Source organism: Megascapheus bottae, chromosome 4, assembly GCF_031878675.1.
Source record: "Megascapheus bottae isolate mThoBot1 chromosome 4, mThoBot2.hap1, whole genome shotgun sequence".
Lineage (NCBI taxonomy): Eukaryota > Metazoa > Chordata > Mammalia > Rodentia > Geomyidae > Megascapheus > Megascapheus bottae.
In genome coordinates this window covers 16,857,709-16,875,277 of record NC_143512.1, presented here as the reverse complement: position 1 = coordinate 16,875,277, position 17,569 = coordinate 16,857,709, and the positions used below count along the sequence as shown (strand labels likewise).

Genomic DNA, 17,569 nt, shown 5'->3' with positions numbered 1-17,569 from the left:
GTACTCAGGGTTTCTCTCTCACTCATTTTGATCACTTAAGAAGGGTATCTACTACTTGAGCCATGCTTAAAACCCAGAGCTTTCTATTTAATTATAGGTACAATCTGGAAGACTGCTCTAGCTGATTTCAAACCTTTATCATCATATCTCAGGCTCCAGAGTCCTTAGAGCCACAGGCTCTAGCTACATGAGCTAGTCTCTAACAGAGTGAAGGCACTGTTATTAACTATCAACAGGAGAAAATAAGTATCTATTTAGTATGGTTGTATTTGGGAGGGTAGGGGAAAAGACAGAAAACTGTATTTCTTAGGGATGGTGATGGAAGGGGAAAACCAAGAGAAAGCCGCAGACATGGTTTAACAAAACTCATGACTCATTAACTGATTCATATAATGATAACCCCTCTGTATATCAACTCTATAATAATGATAAAAATTATTAAAAACTTTAAAAAGCTAAAAAAAAGAAGAGAACATTTCTGCTTCTCTTTTTGAAGAATGACTCAGAGAAAGTAGCAATAGCATTAAGACTATGGGGGCTGGGAGTATGGCCCAGTGGTAAAGTGCTTATCTAGTATGCACAAAGCTCTAGGTTCAATTCCTGTGTACCACATACACAGAAAAAGCCAGAAGTGGTGCTATGTCTTAAGCGATAGAGTGCTAGCCTTGAGAAAGCACAAGGACAGTGCCCAGGCCCTGAGTTCAAGCCAAAAGACTAGCAAGAAAAAAAAAAGAATTACAAATATGCCTTTCTAATAGAAATGTCAGTATCATTTTTGTATTTTTTGGATTAGACACGGTAATTTATAATTTAATATTGAGATTATTAGGAAAGTTATATTTGGATCACAAAAAAAATTATCACCACAGAACACTCTTGCAAGGTTACAACTTTTACTTAAATATTTTAAGGTTAATTGATAGGTTTGACTTTGCTATTTGCTTCAAGAAGGTATTCATTCTTATGTGTTAAGATTAGGTATATTAATTCACTTATGTACAGTCTAAGCTTTTCAACAATAGAAAATGAACATGAATAGATTTGTTTCATAAAAACAACTAAGTTTAGCCAGGTACCAGTGGCTCACGCCTGTAATTCTAGCTACTCAGGAGGCTGAGATCTGAGGATCCAGGTTCAAAGGTCAGCCAGGACACAAAAAGTTCATGAGACTCTTATTTCCAATTAACCACCAAAAAACTGGAAGGGCCCTGTGGCTCAAGTGGTAGAGCCGTAGTCTTAAGCTGGATAGTTCAGAGACAGTATCCAAGCCCACAGTTCAAGCTCCAACACTAACCAAAAAAAGAAAACAAAACAAAACAAAAACAAAAAACCCATTTAAATGTTTTTTCATATTAGACTTCATATTGAAGAGCTGGAAATGCCTTTAGTAAATGCACACTTAACAGAAAAATTACAACTATTATCCCAATTTTCTCTTAACATAATTTAGTTCTCTATGAGAAATTATGAAAGACAGGATAATTCAGGATAGTGGGTACAAGCAGTTTTTTCTAAACTACAACACCTTCTTGTTTGCAAGAAACATTGGGGAAATACACACTCTACAGTCAAAGTCAAGTTTCTGGAACCCCAAGTAGTTGGGATTATAGGCATCAGCAACATAGCTTTGAAAGAATGCTAACTGTGTGAGTGAAAAGTACACAATGGAAGAACCATGGTTTGGAAATTTCTCAACAAACTAAACATTGAACTACCATATGATCCTGCTGTATATCTCTTGGAAATCTATCCAGAATACAGTAAAGACACTTCACATCTATGTTCATTGCTGCACTATTCATAATAGCCAAGTTTAGGAAACAGCCCAGATACCCTATAACATCATTTTTCTATATTTTTATTGTAATTAATAGAAGGGTTACATTATATTCACCAGATAGAAGGTGCATTACTTCACATACATTGATACCCTTTCTCATGTCTTGGTCCCCATTTCCCTCCCCCTCCCCCTACCCCTCATCTTGTTTTATAACATCATTTTGAGTATGAAGCAATACTGAATTTTACACAGTACTTTTTATAACTCTACTGATCATTTTTCTCCATTCTGTTAAAGCGATGAGTCCCATTTATTGATGTACTTGTTTTGAAAAGTCTTTGCATTCTTGAGATGACTACAACTTGATCTATGTTAAGAATGTTTGTAATATGCTGTTGGGTTAAAATTGCTAGTATTCTGTTGAGAAATTTTACGTGTATATTCATTAAGGATATTGGATTGTGGCTGTTTTATTTTTATTGCTTTGTTTATTGGTATTTCTGACTTTGGTTTTGGGGTAATGATGATTGTGAAGAATAAGTTGGAAAAATACTCTTCAATTGTTTTGGGGAGAATTTTTACTCATTCTTTAAATTTTTGGTGAGATTAGACAGTAAAACAGTCAGTTCTGGACTTTCCTTGATGGTAACTGGTGGGCACACCAAATTAAATGATTAAATGGAGACATAAGATGCATCCAATTTCAAGGGAAAGATATTTTATTTTATTTCCTTGACTTTAAGAATCTAATTGAGGGCTGGGAGTTTGGCCTAGTGGTTAAAGTGCTTGCCTAGCATGCACAAAGACACGGGTTCGATTCCTTGGTACCACATACATAGAAAAAAGCCAGAAGTGGTGCTGAGGCTCAAGTGGTAGAGCTCTAGCCTTGAGAAAGTCCAAGGACAGTGCTCAGGCCCTGAGCCAAAGCCCAGGACTGGCAAAAAAAAAAAAGAATCTAATTGAAAAATGAAAACAAAATCTAATTCCACAATAGAATAGAGTAGAATAGAAGAAACAAAATAAATTTACATTTTAATATTAAATGGAAAAATATCTTAATTAGTTGGAAATTCTTTGCATTAATTTAATTAATTAGCTAATTAATTAAATTGAAACTGAATGATTATTTCGATTCTGTATAATTTGCTATACCCTATCTGACTGTGAATCATCTGTTTTCATGAGGGATTATTAGAAAATAATCATTCAGTTTCAATTCTTGGAATGACAAATCACCTTAATTTGAATGACTCTCCCAGAGGTGACTATCATGAGCTCTGGCTAAAATATAAAAAACAATTATTTATGGCCCTGGAGAACAACCAAAAGCAAACAGACATTGGAGAATGCAAAACTGTTAAAATAATAGGAATGCACCTGGGTGATATAATTGTTACCTTTCTGGAGTTTGATCTCCACTTATGCAGAATGGCTAAAACTCAAGCAAAACTTGCAGGCTTGTTCCTTTAGTGACAAAAATTTTAGTCTTGGGACTGGGAGTTTGGCCTAGTGGTAGAGTGCTTGCCTCGCATGCATGAAGACCCGGGTTCAATTCCTCAGTACCACATACATAGAAAAAAGCTGGAAGTGGTGCTGAGGCTCAAGTGGTAGAGCTCTAGCCTTGAGAAAGTCCAAGGATAGTGCCCAGGCCCTCAGCTCAAGCCCAGGACTGGCACACACAAAAAAAAAGAAAAGAAAAGAATTTTAGACTTTCAGAGTGAGTAGAAATTAATAGAAAAGTCCCAGGAAAGTGGGCACCATAAGAGAATGAAACCATAACACATTGTGTATAAACTTCCATCAAGTTGTTAAGAGTTCTGAGAACTGGGTGTATGTGGGAAAAGGTTCTGACAAGCAGAGACAGAAGAGACAGGTGGAATGCTGAATAGCTGAGCAGAAATGGAAGCTATTGAGGACTTCAACAAAGAATCTGCAATTTGCTTACTGTAAATCTGAGGACTTTTGCAGAAATTGTTAGCTCACCATTATCTCCAAAAGACCACACCTGAAAAGTAAAATCTACTGTCCACAACTAAGATTTTCCCTTAAAGTAATTCTACTAAAATAAAGCACAGACTCTCTTAGATGAAAACCAAATATTCCAAGTTCAGAATTATTAACCAGTAATTACATTATTGTCTACAACAAAAACCCTGCAGGAAATTATTATAATACAGGATGTCTAAATGTTAGTTTATAGGAGATGAAGTTATATAATAATAATGAGACTCTGATATGTTAAAAATGTTCACTACCTTGAGCAACTGTGAAATGATATAAAATAGAATAGACATTTTTCATAAAAGGCCAATCAATATGTGAACTAAAAGAGTAAAACATTCATTAACCAAAAATTGGACAAAATATAGTAGAGATGAGGAAAATGAAATGTGTGAAAACAAATTAAAATTTAAATTTTCTCATATATATTTTTATGTTTTATAATATTTAAAGGAAAATTCCTCAGGAATTTTAAAGTAATAAATGTGTATGGGATTTAATAAAAAGAAAAGGTTCAACTTGCAGAAAGCAAACTAGAAGACAAAGTGATGTAGTAGAGTCAGTGATTGCAGCTGGAGATTTTTATGTTTCACTCCTGATAATAGAAAAAACTAAAAATTTGAGAAGGCTGAAAATATTTTAATATTTTCACCCACATTGACCTAATGGCACATAGAAGTTCATATATCCTGTAGACATATTGTCTTTTCATGAGTGTCTTAAGCATTTATCAATATGGACAAAATACTAGACCATTGAAAAAAATGCCACTACATTTTTTAAATTTGAGGTTTGAGAAAGTATTCCCTTTTTTTTCACTTTTGATTTCTGTACCCTTTGTCTTGTATATGTTTATCTGATTTGGGCAGGGGATGGGGATGCACAGAAACAATGTGACAAAGGATGAACCAGTTTAGTGGTGAAACTCACTAGAAACTATGTTGAAAATGAACTGTACTTGGAAGGGGGTGGGGGTGGTAAACAATGACAAAAACATGAGAGGGGTATCAATGTGCAAGAACTCCTGTGCCCACTACCTGACAAATATAACTGTAACCCCTCTATACATTACCCCATCAATAATTTTTTTTTCAAAAAAGGAACACTAATACACTGTTGGTGGAAGTACAAACTCGTTCAACCACTCTGGAAAGTAGTACGATGATTCCTCAAAAGACTAAACATGGAGTTCCCCTAAGACCCAACAATCCCATTCCTTGGCATTTACCCAAATATCCAGAAACAAGGATATACTGAACTTACTAGCACAACGATGTTCATTGCAGCATTATTTGCCATAGCTAAGATATGGAACCAACCCAAATCCCCCTCAGTAGATGATTGGATCAAGATGATTGGATTCCATTGTGTATACACATTGTGTATATATACACAATGTAATTCTATGCTGCAATCAGAAAGAGAGAAGAACAGCATATCTCGGTACAAAAAAGAAAAATAAATAAAGATAGTAATAGAATGAAACAAAAAAATGACTATAAATTGTCAGTCACAAAAGACACTTTAGAAGTTGAAGTGCTAGACTAGCACCATCTATAACACTGAAGACGGAAGACTTTCAGTAGCATCATGGGCCTTGAATGACCAATTAGAGAGTGGAAATTATGCAATTTCTTTTACAAAAGTACAGTTTTCATTTCCCCATGTAGACATATCATGAACTTTTGACAGCTTCTAAAAATCTTCTAAAATTAGTTCATACACAAGATAAAATTGTGTGAGTTTTGCACAAGATATACAAGCAATCTTTACTTTTATTTTTTAAAGAAATGGGATTTTTTTCTGGAGTGAATTTATTAAATTCACTAAAAGTTACTAAAATGTTTAGATTAAAGAAAGTAACATCATCCCATTGTTTGCAGGACTCCTTGAAGAAAAATAGTATAGTACACTGTACACTATCAGCAACACCTACTTACTGCAGCTTTATATGGGAACAAAAAAGTAAAATATCTACTTTCTTTTGTACTGAAGTGCATCCAATAGAAATGCTGAAGAAGTACTTAAAAATAAATCATAATCTAATGCATACAAATCTTCCAATATAAAATATTGGCATCTAATCTATTCATTAGCTTCTGGTTATAAAATAATTGCAAATGCAAAGTAGAGTGTAAATACTAATTAGTTGTATTATAATTAGTCATTATACTTTATCCTTGTGATAATGCTATAGAGCCCTTAAAAGGGAATTGTAATGACAATCTAAGTGTAATCAAGGATTAAAACTTTCAAGTGCCTACATTAAAAAGTTACCAGATAACTTGGTGAGAAAATTGTATTTCAGTGGTGTAGCCTTAAATGCATGCAACATAGGTGACCATTTTAAGAATATAATTTAAAGGAAAGAGATAGTACTTGACAAGACTAAACAGTCTCATATGAACTGGCAATAGCCATAGAAGTCTGTTTTATAGGATCCTTGGCTTATAAGCCACCAAAGGTCTTTCTCAAAAATTTCACTGTAGCTGAGGGCGGTGGCTCATGGCTGTTATCCTAGCTACTCAGGAGGCTGAGATCTGAAGATTGAGATTCAGAGCCAGCACTGGGAACTAAAAGGTCGGTGAGACTCTTATCTCCAATTAACCACCAGAAAACAGGAAGTGGCACTGAGGCTCAAGGGGGAGAGCAGTAGCCTTGAGCTGAAAGAGCCTAGGGACAATGCCCAGGCCAAGGGGTAGGGCACTAGCTTTGAGCTGAAGAGCTCTGAGAAAGTGGATAGGCTGAGTTCAAGTACCACTACCGACAAAAAAAAAAAAAAAAAAATCACTGTTGAGGTCTCTAGGCATCCACACACAGTAAGACCAAAGGAGGATGTTTTTAGGAGGAAAGCACAAAGGGGCAATACCTATGTGCCTTTAGTCATATAAAATAATACTAGATACTATGTTGGAAATTAATTATACAACTTAGGGAATAGGGAAGTCAGGAAGGGAAAAACTGGGAGAAAAAAGGGAAGGGTGACACTGTTCAGAAGGAAATGCACTCATTATCTGATGTACTTAACCATAATCTCTCTGTACATCACCTTCACGATAAAGTATTTAAATTAAAAAATAAGGGCCGGGAGTTTGGTCTAGCGGTAGAGTGCTTGCCTAGCATGCACGAAGACCCGGGTTCAATTCCTTGGTACCACATAGTTAGAAAAAGTCGGCAGTGGTACTGAGGTTTAAGAGGTAGAGTTCTATAGAGCCTTGAGAAAAATCCAAGGACAGTTGTCAGGCCTGAGCTTAAGCCCAGGACTAGCAAAAAAAAAATAATAATAATAAAATAAAATAATTAGAAACATTTTCCAGAAAAAAACATTTATCAAATGAACTCAAAGAAATGGAAACAGTGTTTTCTTTTGTTTCTAATTTTGTTTCTTTTGTCTTATTTGTTTATTTATCTGACTATATAAGGGTAGAGAAATTAACTACACAACTTGTGGGTGGGAACAGGAGGGAAAAACAGAGCAAGAGAAGGTGTGCTATTATCCAAAAAGAAATGTAACTCCTCGGTACATTACCTTCATAATAACAATAAGCAGTGTATGAAAGGAAAAATAAGTAAATAGAAAACATTGTATCAAAAACATTTTTTTTTTTTGTCAGTCCCGTGGAGCCTGAACATTGGGCTCTGGGCCTGGGTGCTGTCCCTGCGCTCTTCAGCTTAAGGCTTCCTCCCTACCCCATTGAGCCACACTTCCCATTTTCTAGAGGTTAATTGGAGTCTCAGGTGCTTTAGTGCCCAGGCTGGCTTTGAACCTTGATCCTCAGATCTCAGCCTCCTGAGTAGCTAGGATTACAGGTATGAACCACTGCACCTGGAAAAAAAAATTAACTGTTGAAAAAAGAATCCCTTAAAATACTGGAAATGAAGGACTCAAAATCATCCACTGAAAGAGTTAAATAGCTGGTTTGTGGAGAACAGACATCATCCAAAGTCCAAAGACCTCTTCTTCACTTAACCAATATTTATCCTTATAATCTGCTATAAGGATGAACTAGGATCCAAGGACTGACCAGTGGATCGTGGCTATCCTAACTACACAGGAGGCTGTGACCCACAGGAGCAAAGTTCAAAGCGAGCCCATGAAGAAAAGGCCATGAGACTCCATTTCCAAAAACAACCAGCACAAAGCTGGGCTAGAAGTGTGTCTCAGGTGATAGAACATCAGCTGAGCAAACTTGAGGCTTTGAATTCAAAACCTTGTACTGGTAATAAAAGAATCATACAAGAAAGTAAATATTTCTTCAGTTTCACTGAGTTTTAAGAGAGCTCTATTAAAATATTCATCAACTAGTAGGATAATCTGAGATTCCAAAGTAAAAAGCACGAGTAATGGAAAATGAATGTAGCATTTAAATAGATATTGAAAATAAGAATCGTCTTTGCTAATTGTTGGAAGCTTAGTGAAAATAAGAAAAACAGATATAATCAAAATGTTTCAATGTATTGTTATCTTCACTGTGGTAAATATCATAACTATAAAACAATTGCTACAGTTTATTTTTGTAAGATTATTGGTAGCTTTGGGGTTTCTGTTTTGTTTTATTATAAAATGCTTTGCTATATGTGTGTGTGATTTTTCAAAACAAATTAAATACAAGGTAATACATCAAAGAAATAACTAAAATTAAAGACAAACTTCAACAGTCAGTCTGACCTTTTAGTGTTATTATAATTTGAAAATATTGACATCATTTTGTAAATGCTCTGTTTTTCTTATTATTCCAATGAATTGGTCAAATGTTGCCCCCTTAAGGCCAGAAAGGGTTAGCGATGATGCCAGGGCTGAAATGATTTCCAAATCAAACAGCTGTAGAAACAAATGCAAATTCCAATCGCTGGTTGGGCAGGACATTCTCCAGGCCAATTTTGAATTTTGCAAAGGATATGAAACAAATGAAGAATGTCAATTTAGACTATCACTTCACACTATAATTTTCTCTTTTAAAGGTAAATTGGCCAATCTCACTCCCCTGATTAAAGCTATCCCAAGAGCTGTAAACAGATAGCCATTCTTTTTTTTCTTTTTTTTAATTAACTGAAGGGTTACAGTTATATTTGCCAGATAGAAGGTGCATTACTTCACATACATTGATACCCCATTTTCCTTCCCCTATCCCCACCTCTTCTCTTGTTCCCCCCTTTCCTTTCCTATTTCAAATAAACAAATAAATGTATATACAACATACCAGATTATAAGGCAAGATACTGTAACAATATGAGAATAACCAAGGGACAACAAAAGAAATGAGAAATAACATAGTACATTAATAACAACAATCACACATTATATGGCTCTTGTTTCCATATCCTGGAGGTCCTTTCATTAACCTCATCCTATCTGATCTTATGTATCTATGTTTTGAGCTATTGTAGTCCTCTGCTAGGAGAGTCCAAGGTTTGTACTAATTATCACAAATGAGGGAAACCATTGAACCTATGTTTCTTTGGGTCTGGCTTACTTAACTCAATATGATTTTTTCCAAGTCTTTCCAATTCCTTACAAATGGGGTGATGTTGTTCTTTCTGATGTCAGCATAGAATTCCATTATGTATAAATACCACATTTTGTGGATCCAATCATTTACTGAGGGGCATCTAGGTTGGTTCCATAACAGTAATTTCTGTCTGTAATCCCCAGCCTGGAGAAAAGCCTCCCTGCGACTGTTACATTCAATTAATTAGCAAAAAGCTGAAGATAGGATGTGGCTCAAGTGGTAGAGTGCCAGCTTTGGGCAAGAAAGCTAACAGCACAAGGCCCTGAGTTCAAGCCCTGGTACCCGCAAAATAAATGAGGCAAACAAATGAACAAAGCCTTCCAATGACTTTGCTTTGCACTTAACTTTTGCCTTTGGAAATAAAAATTCTGAATGGTTTGGCTTCCATATCAGCTGCCTTTTCCTTTCTCTCCCCTTCCTTACTACATACTAGGTATACTGAACAACATTTTTATTGACCATATTTGGTGAACTTTGCACACCTTGCACTTTTCCTGACACCTTCTGCCTATACTCTTTACAAGGCACACATATTCTTTTCCATCTAGTCTCCACTTTAAGTCACTTCCTCAAAGAATTTTTTTGGTTGTCTCGAGAATTTTCCAATTACTTTCAATTTATCACATAGTTGATTTAATTTGTGAGATTGCAGTCAATCTCCAATTATTTTATTTTTTCTAAGACTCATCTATCTCAGATTATAAACTATGTTACATTCGACACAGTGTGAAGAACTACACATATCTGACCACCTCTGGCTCAAACATTTTGCAGAGTGCATGGCCTACAGTGAAGATTTCCGTTTTGCTGAGATTCCTTAGTTTTACCATTATTCAAAGATTTGTCAGAGGCTAAACTTTCTTGTCAATTTTATTCCCTTCCTTTTGGAAGCATGGTAACAGCAGAAGCAGTGAGAAGTGATTGAATTTTAGCACTACATGCTAAAATTTCCAGTATGTAAAAGTAGACGGCTAGATTGAGTGTGCATCGGGTAGGAATAATGTTGTCAAAATTATTTCAATAGTTTTAAGTTCATGGGGCAGGAATAATATAGTCAAAGATTATTTCAATAGTTACATGTTAAAGTTCAAGTATCTGTATGCCCATCTAAATAAAATTAACAATGCTGGTAGTTATATATCTGAGTATAGTACACTTGTCCTAGAAACTAACATAGACACATGTACCATTATAAACCCTGCTAACGGGATTAATGGAATGATTTATTCTATTCTTCATCTACATGTTTCTGCAATCTGTATCTAGAGTGCACTCAGGTTTGCTTAAACTGAAATTCTATTAGATTGATTTGATCACAATATTTGTTCTACATAAACTTTTTTATCATAGTTCTGAAATACAAAGCAAACCTTAAATTTTACTGCCCAATTCACAACTAATATGTCTCCTTCACTTTACATTTTGCTTTAAAACCACTAATCTAAATATGTTCCAAATGACTGAACATTAAATGGAGCTGTATGTCATTTTTAGAGAAAAAATAATGTCCTTGTCTTCTTTGTACCCAACTATATGACCCTTAAAATAGTCTAAGAATGAAGGCTAATTCACTTTTGCATGTCTCCTTTTTTCTTTTCCCCCTCTTTATTTGTTGCTTACAAGTCAAACAGTATATTCATTGAAATACCTTTAAAATGACTAAGTCAGGAGAAGATAGTAATTATGATGAAAGGAAATTTAAGAGGTGAAAAAGTTCATTGATTACACAATGCTTCTTACTGTTATGCCTAACTCAGAGTTACACATCCAGTTCTTGATTTTCTTTATCATGAATAAATAGAAGGTTCATTGTTCTAAGTCAGTGCTCACGATGATACCCTGAGAGTAATTTGTTTTTCTTTCAACATTATATTAACCATGGTAATCATCTATAGTCGAAGTTACCCAAAAGATATTAAATTGACTGATATTTTTCTCTGATATGCAACATCTAGTCCTAAAGGGTATGTATGTACATATACACATATGTGTGTATGTACAGAAATATGATTGTAATGTGGGATAGTTCAGAAGTATGTGGAAGGAGTAAGGCACAAAAAATGTTGGAAGGTGAATAATATCCAAATACTTTGGGTCTACATAAAAGATATCATAAGGAAACATCAAAAGCCATTGCATGATAAAAAGGCAAAGAGGGATGTGGATAACAATGAGAAAACAATAGAGGGGACTGCTCTAACTAAAGTATAATAAGTGTCACACAATCCCCTCGGTAAAATTAGAATTCACTTAAAGTGAATGAATGATAGATTCTATTGAGAGGAGGATGGCAGTAAAGGTGATGGTGAAAAAACAGTGTAGGAGGTAAATATAGTCAAAGCACTTCATGTACATGTAAGACAACAGAATGATGACAGCTGTTAGAATTGTCAGAACAAAAAAGAAGGGAGAATGAGAGAGAATGAGAAAGGGGGTAAATTTAACCAGGGGACATTGTATGAATTTATGGAAATGTCATAATTAAGTTTCTCTATATTGTCAATGTATGCTATTAAAAAGTTATAACAGAGTTGAAAGACACATAAATCTGTTTTTCCAACTTTACAATTTTCTTATTGATTTTTTTGTTTTTATGTATAAGTATGTGTTATGGATGCATGTTTTAAAAGTAATTTTCTCGCTAAGTCTAGTTATTTTCAAAATATGATTAAATTTGAGCTTGGGGATGTAGCTTAGTGGTATAATATATTAATATATTTATGGGCAATTTACTCCTCATTATTTTACTTCTGAATGTCTAAATTCATTATACCTGGGAAAACAATATTAAAATCAGTTGTCCACATATTGTGTTGAAATATGACAATTAACTCATGGTTGTGACCCACCAAAACAAGCCAGGTAGTTAGCTGCTTGATTTTCTACCTCTCACTCTTGAGGTGACACAGAGATGCAATTAAAAATGAAACATGTACTGTTTTCTGATAGAGCAACTTGCTCAGCCACAGAACATACATTTCCATTTCTGATGCCTGGAAACCCCATTGTGTCATGGTTGGATGACACACACTTCTGTACAAAGAAAGAGCAAGAATCTTCTTGAGCACTCTTGGTGCTTCCATTTATTTAAGCATACTCTTTTTCAATGCATAATGTTCTGCCTCTATTTCCTCCACAAAGGAATTGTATGTTTTTTCTTATATCTTCCAGCCAAATGATCACTATTTTGAATCTATCACTCCAACATACTTCTGAACATATCTGATGAGGTAATAATAAAAAAGAATTAAGAGATTAGCATTACTAGCATTACTGCTTTCTAGCTAAGGATAGAGAACAATTCCTCTCACACATCCCATCTTGGCTTATGTGTAGCATCATTGGATTCTTGATACCCAGAATTTAGGGACTTTTGCAACATTGGGATAAAGAATGGATTAGTACCTCGAAATGAAGAAAGAGGAGAGAAGTTTTAAAATTATTTGATGTGGCTTTCTTATTCTTTTGGTATAAATGTACTTGTCACAGCTTCTCCTATCTGGCCCAAATGTATCCTTTATTTGCAATTGCTATATCAGCCCAGTGTGTTTGTGATTCTGCATGACAGCCATGGCCATGAAAGCAACTAATGGAATAAAGGAAGCAGAAGATTTTGCCAGTAGATTTAAGAAGATGCCATTACTTCACCTCACCTTCAGTGCTGCAGTACCTGACAGGCTGATGAGAATTGTGGGAATTCTTTAGCCTGGATTGGACATATTTACACTTGACTAGAATGCCTCAGAGAGCCAATGTTCAGAGATCACGTCCTCAGAGTGAGTTGTCCTACCCAGGCTATGACACCGTGATTACTCAGCAGCATTCTCTCTCTTGGCTGGACAAGTTGTATTAAAAAGTGTCTGTGGGCTAAATTGAGTTCACCATTATGATTCTTTGTGCATAGGCATAATGCAAACCTGAGTAGGATAAAGATTTGGAAATTGTGAGTGTGGACATCAGATATCGTCTTTAGAAAGAGACTCTAAAAAAATTACTTCTGTCTGTATCCTATGTTATTTTTAATCCAACAAAACCAAAAGCTAGTGAAACTATCGTACATGACTTTTCCCTAATGATTAACTTATCACAATCTCTCTTTCTTGATATCAGTATGCTAATAAGTGCTTGATTTGTCATCCAGCTGAGCTAAGAATTCTGTGTGGCAATGCTGGTTTGCCTACATAAATGGTTTGTCAAATTTCAGTTCTCAAGATAGGCTTTTTTCTTTTAAATAATTTTATACAGAAGAAAAAAAAGAAAGGAAGCCACTTGACATTAGTCTGGCTCAACAAGACTCAGGTTAGTGAACTATTGTGAACAGCCAAGAATTTAGTGACATATCACTTCAGAGATGATGGATGTTCAGCAATTACTGATTTTATATTGCACTGACAGACTTGGCATTGAAAGTGGAACCAGTTCTGAATGATAAATGGATATGACAATTTATTAAAGATAGAAGGCACAATTGGTGGTGGCTGGGGATGCATTCTTTTAAAAAGGAACAGGAGAAGAAAATAAAACAAAAAACTAATAAGAAGGAAATTTAGAACATGAGAGCTGAGGTAAGGGGAAGAAAGAGCTATCTGCAGCACATATTAAATCTACTTAATGGAGAGGTTAAAAATGCAATAGAAAAAAAATCCCCTAAACCAACATCTTTGTGACTATCTTTGTTGGCTAACCTATGAGAGACCCACTGTAATGGTATATACCATTAACAAATCATAATATCCCATTTTCATCATCATTTTCATCATACATGGATACTGCAAAGATGCTTCATTGTGATCATTTCATAGATACGTATGTCCCAGGAATTCCCATTATACTCATCATTTTAGTTCAAGATTCCACATTTAACTAAATTATATGTGATATTTGTATTCATGAACTTGGCTTATTTCATTCAAGATGATGAAATAAGTTCATCTTCATCTCTTCCTCCCTCCCTTCCTTCTTTTTTTGTACTATTGGAGTTTGAATTAAGAACTTCTTGATTGTTGGACAAGCACTCTGCTACTTGCACAATACACTATATTGTTAATCGTCCCAACTAATGGGTCTTATTTACAAACAACAAGTTCATCACTGTTTTTGCACTAAATGCATCATTAAATTTTGTTCCCATGTCAGGTGATATAAAGCTGCTGAAACCACTTGGAACATGATGGAACACAAACATTTGCTTCTTGTCAGCTGCCTGCAGCCTGTATACCTGTGGTGATAATTGTGTATGAACAATAAATGTTATTATAAATATCCAAATGCTCCTGGGAAGAATAAAGGTTATCTTTCTTTGCTTTATTGAATTTTTTCATGAATATGAGTCTTTAAGTCCTTCAAGAGTGACTTCTTGATGTCATCTACATTCATTCAGCAGATTTGCTGCTCAGAGATACAAAAAGAGTGAGATTCTGTTCTCTTGGAGGCTACACAGACAGTAGTAGTTATCTATTCTCAAAACCATCTCTAGGTACTTAATTTCTTTTTTAAAAAAAGCATTATGGGGCCGGGAGTTTGGCCTAGTGGTTAAAGTACTTGCCTAGCATACATGAAGACCCGGGTTCGATTCCTTGGTACCACATACATAGAAAAAGCCAGAAGTGGTGCTGAGGCTCAAGTGGTAGAGCTCTAGCCTTGAGAAAGTCCAAGGACAGTGCTCAGGCCCTGAGCTCAAGCCCAGGACTGGCAAAAAAAAAAAAGCATTATGATGAAAACTTTAAAAACCTGAAAAAGGAAATTAAAGCAGAATTGGGGAAGTGGGAAAACTTCCTATGCTCCTGGATTGGAGGAATTAACATTGTGAAAATGGCAATCCTGCCAACAAAGTTCATGTTGTTGAGCTCTGACTTTGCCTTTCTAAGGAATTAACATTGGATTTGCCCTTGAATCAGGGTTGTTTCCATTGCCTGGCTATTGTAAATATTGCAGAGATGAACATAGCTGAGCAGGTCCTTATCATATCTTGGGTTATGATGTTAAGGATAGATGCCCAAAAGTGGTATGGCGGGATCGTAGTGAAGGTATATTTTCAGTTCTTTAAGAAACCTCCACACTGCTTTCCAGAGTGGCTGAACTAGTTTACAATCCCACCAGCAGTGCAGTAGGGTTCCTTTTTCTCCATAACCCTGAGAGCATCTGTCATTGTCTGAGTTCAAAATCTTGGCTATTCTAATGATGCTAGGCACGGCCTCAGCTCGCTGCTGGGCTGTGGTTTGCAGGGTGCTGTTTTCCTGACCACTGAGGCCTATCTGCAGTCGGCCAGGAGCTGTGCTGCCAATGGCCATGGGCGCCATGTTGGAGAGCAGGGTTCTGGGGCTGCAGGAGAAGAACCTGCAGGCCTGCAGGGCTCCTGGGTAGAGTTGCACTTTAGCAATAATGGGAACGGGAGCAGCATTCCAGCCTCAGTTTATATATATATATATATATATATATATATATATATATATATATGGAAAAAATACTTCTGGATGCTCAGCATGAATCTGGACAGAGCAGCTCCAAGAGTTCTCAGTGTGACAGCCCACCTTGCTCAGAGACACCACAAGACACCACCAGAGTTTCTGAAGCGGATACACACAGCATTGGGGAAAAAATAGCTCTCAGTCTAAGGAAGATTATATTGAAAGAAGGAGAGAAGTTGAAAGGATCTTGAAGAAAAATTCAGACTGGATATGGGACTGGTCAAGCCGTCCAGGAAATATCCCCCCAAAGGAGTTCCTTTTTAAGCACCCAAAGCTCAAGGCTACACTCAGCATGAGGAACACGAGCGTCATGAAGAAAGGGGGCATTTTCTCAGCCCAGTTTCTCAAGGTCTTTCTTCCCTCTCTGCTGCTCTCTCACCTGCTGGCCATCCGATTGGGGATCTACATTGGAAGGTACTTGACACCCTCTACCAGCTCCTTCTGATGGGCACGGGGCTGGCTGCTTGCCATGAGGGTGCGCCAGAGCTGACACAGCTGGAGAGCCCTTGTGGTTGCCATTGCAGTCCGAGGGCAGCTGCACCACTTGAGTTTATCTGTTCCATAAATGTGGCTTTCCTAATTTAGTAGATGAAAGACTAGACACAGAGATCATGTTGGCCTGTCAGACTGTAGCTCAATGAATAAGCATGGCAAACTGATACTTCTGTGAACTTTAGGAGTAAGTTTCCTTTGGGTTATAGATATACATAGTATAAATAATTTTAATGAACTAGTCATGATATATGTACTATTTAAAAATTATCTGTAACCTTAATTCAGCTAACACTTTATATTTTAGAAGAATGAATCATATTGATAAGACAACCCACTACATTAAGAAGTTTGTCTAAAAGAAATATTGTGGCCTTATAATTACATTATTGTAGAAAATACAATGTATTTAATGGAAATGAAAAACAGTTGTCTGTAAAGAACACTTGACTATGTGAACCATTGAGTACAAAAGAGAAACATCTGCCCTAGGAGCAGACATCGCCCAGGCTGCTCCTAGCAGTCAGACTGGGGCCTGGCACTCAGGAAGGCGTCCCTTCCACACTCAGCAAACTGCTGGATTGCCATGTGAATCCCTTGTGCTCAGGTTTTGTGTGCTCTAGCAATCAGCGTCATTGCAGGCAAACTGTGTCCTATAAAGGACTGGAAATGGCAAGAACGTGGCCAAGTCTTCCAGCAATTACTGAATGAGTTAAAAACAGATATAAAAGCTTCTATTAAACCAGAAAAAAAAAATCTATGACTCTATAGACATAATGTTTTATTACATAGATTAATATGTATCTATGACATACAAACCCTAGCCTGATTTCAATTATGTTCTAAAATCTAAGCGCCAGTGATTATATATAGAGATTCCCTTCTTGAATACTTGTTAAATATGTCATTTGAAATATGATGTAAAAATCAATGTTAATAAATTATTTAATAAAAAAATCTTGGCCCATCTAATTGGGGTAGGTGGTATCTTAGGGTTGTTTTTATTTGCATTTCCTTTATGACCATGGATGATGATTATTTTCTCACATACTTTTCTGCCATTTTAACCTCTTCTTTTGATGTCTCTCTTTAGTTCCCTTGCCCATTTAGTAATTGGTTTGTTGGGTTGGAGAAGGATTAGTTTCTTGAGTTCGCTGTAGATACTGGATATTAAGCATTTGTCTGATGTATTATTGGCAAATATCTTTTCCCAGTTGGTTGACTGTCTTTCTACTTTAGTAGCTATGCTTTTATCTATGCAGAAACTTTTTATTTTTAGGTAATCCCATTTGTCGAGTCTCTGTCCAATTTGTTGTGAC

At 36.0% G+C, this 17,569-nt stretch overlaps 1 protein-coding gene and 1 pseudogene across 1 annotated transcript in view; one reads left to right on the top strand and one right to left on the bottom strand.

The window, feature by feature from the left end:
* Nucleotides 1-17,569, bottom strand: part of Tmem232 (transmembrane protein 232) — a gene marked incomplete at its 5' end in the record, with an annotated part of 194,411 nt that overhangs the window by 51,210 nt on the left and 125,632 nt on the right. The gene's annotated exons all lie outside the window — the stretch shown is intronic.
* LOC150064112 (BCL2/adenovirus E1B 19 kDa protein-interacting protein 3-like) lies at nucleotides 10,947-16,203 on the top strand (annotated as a pseudogene).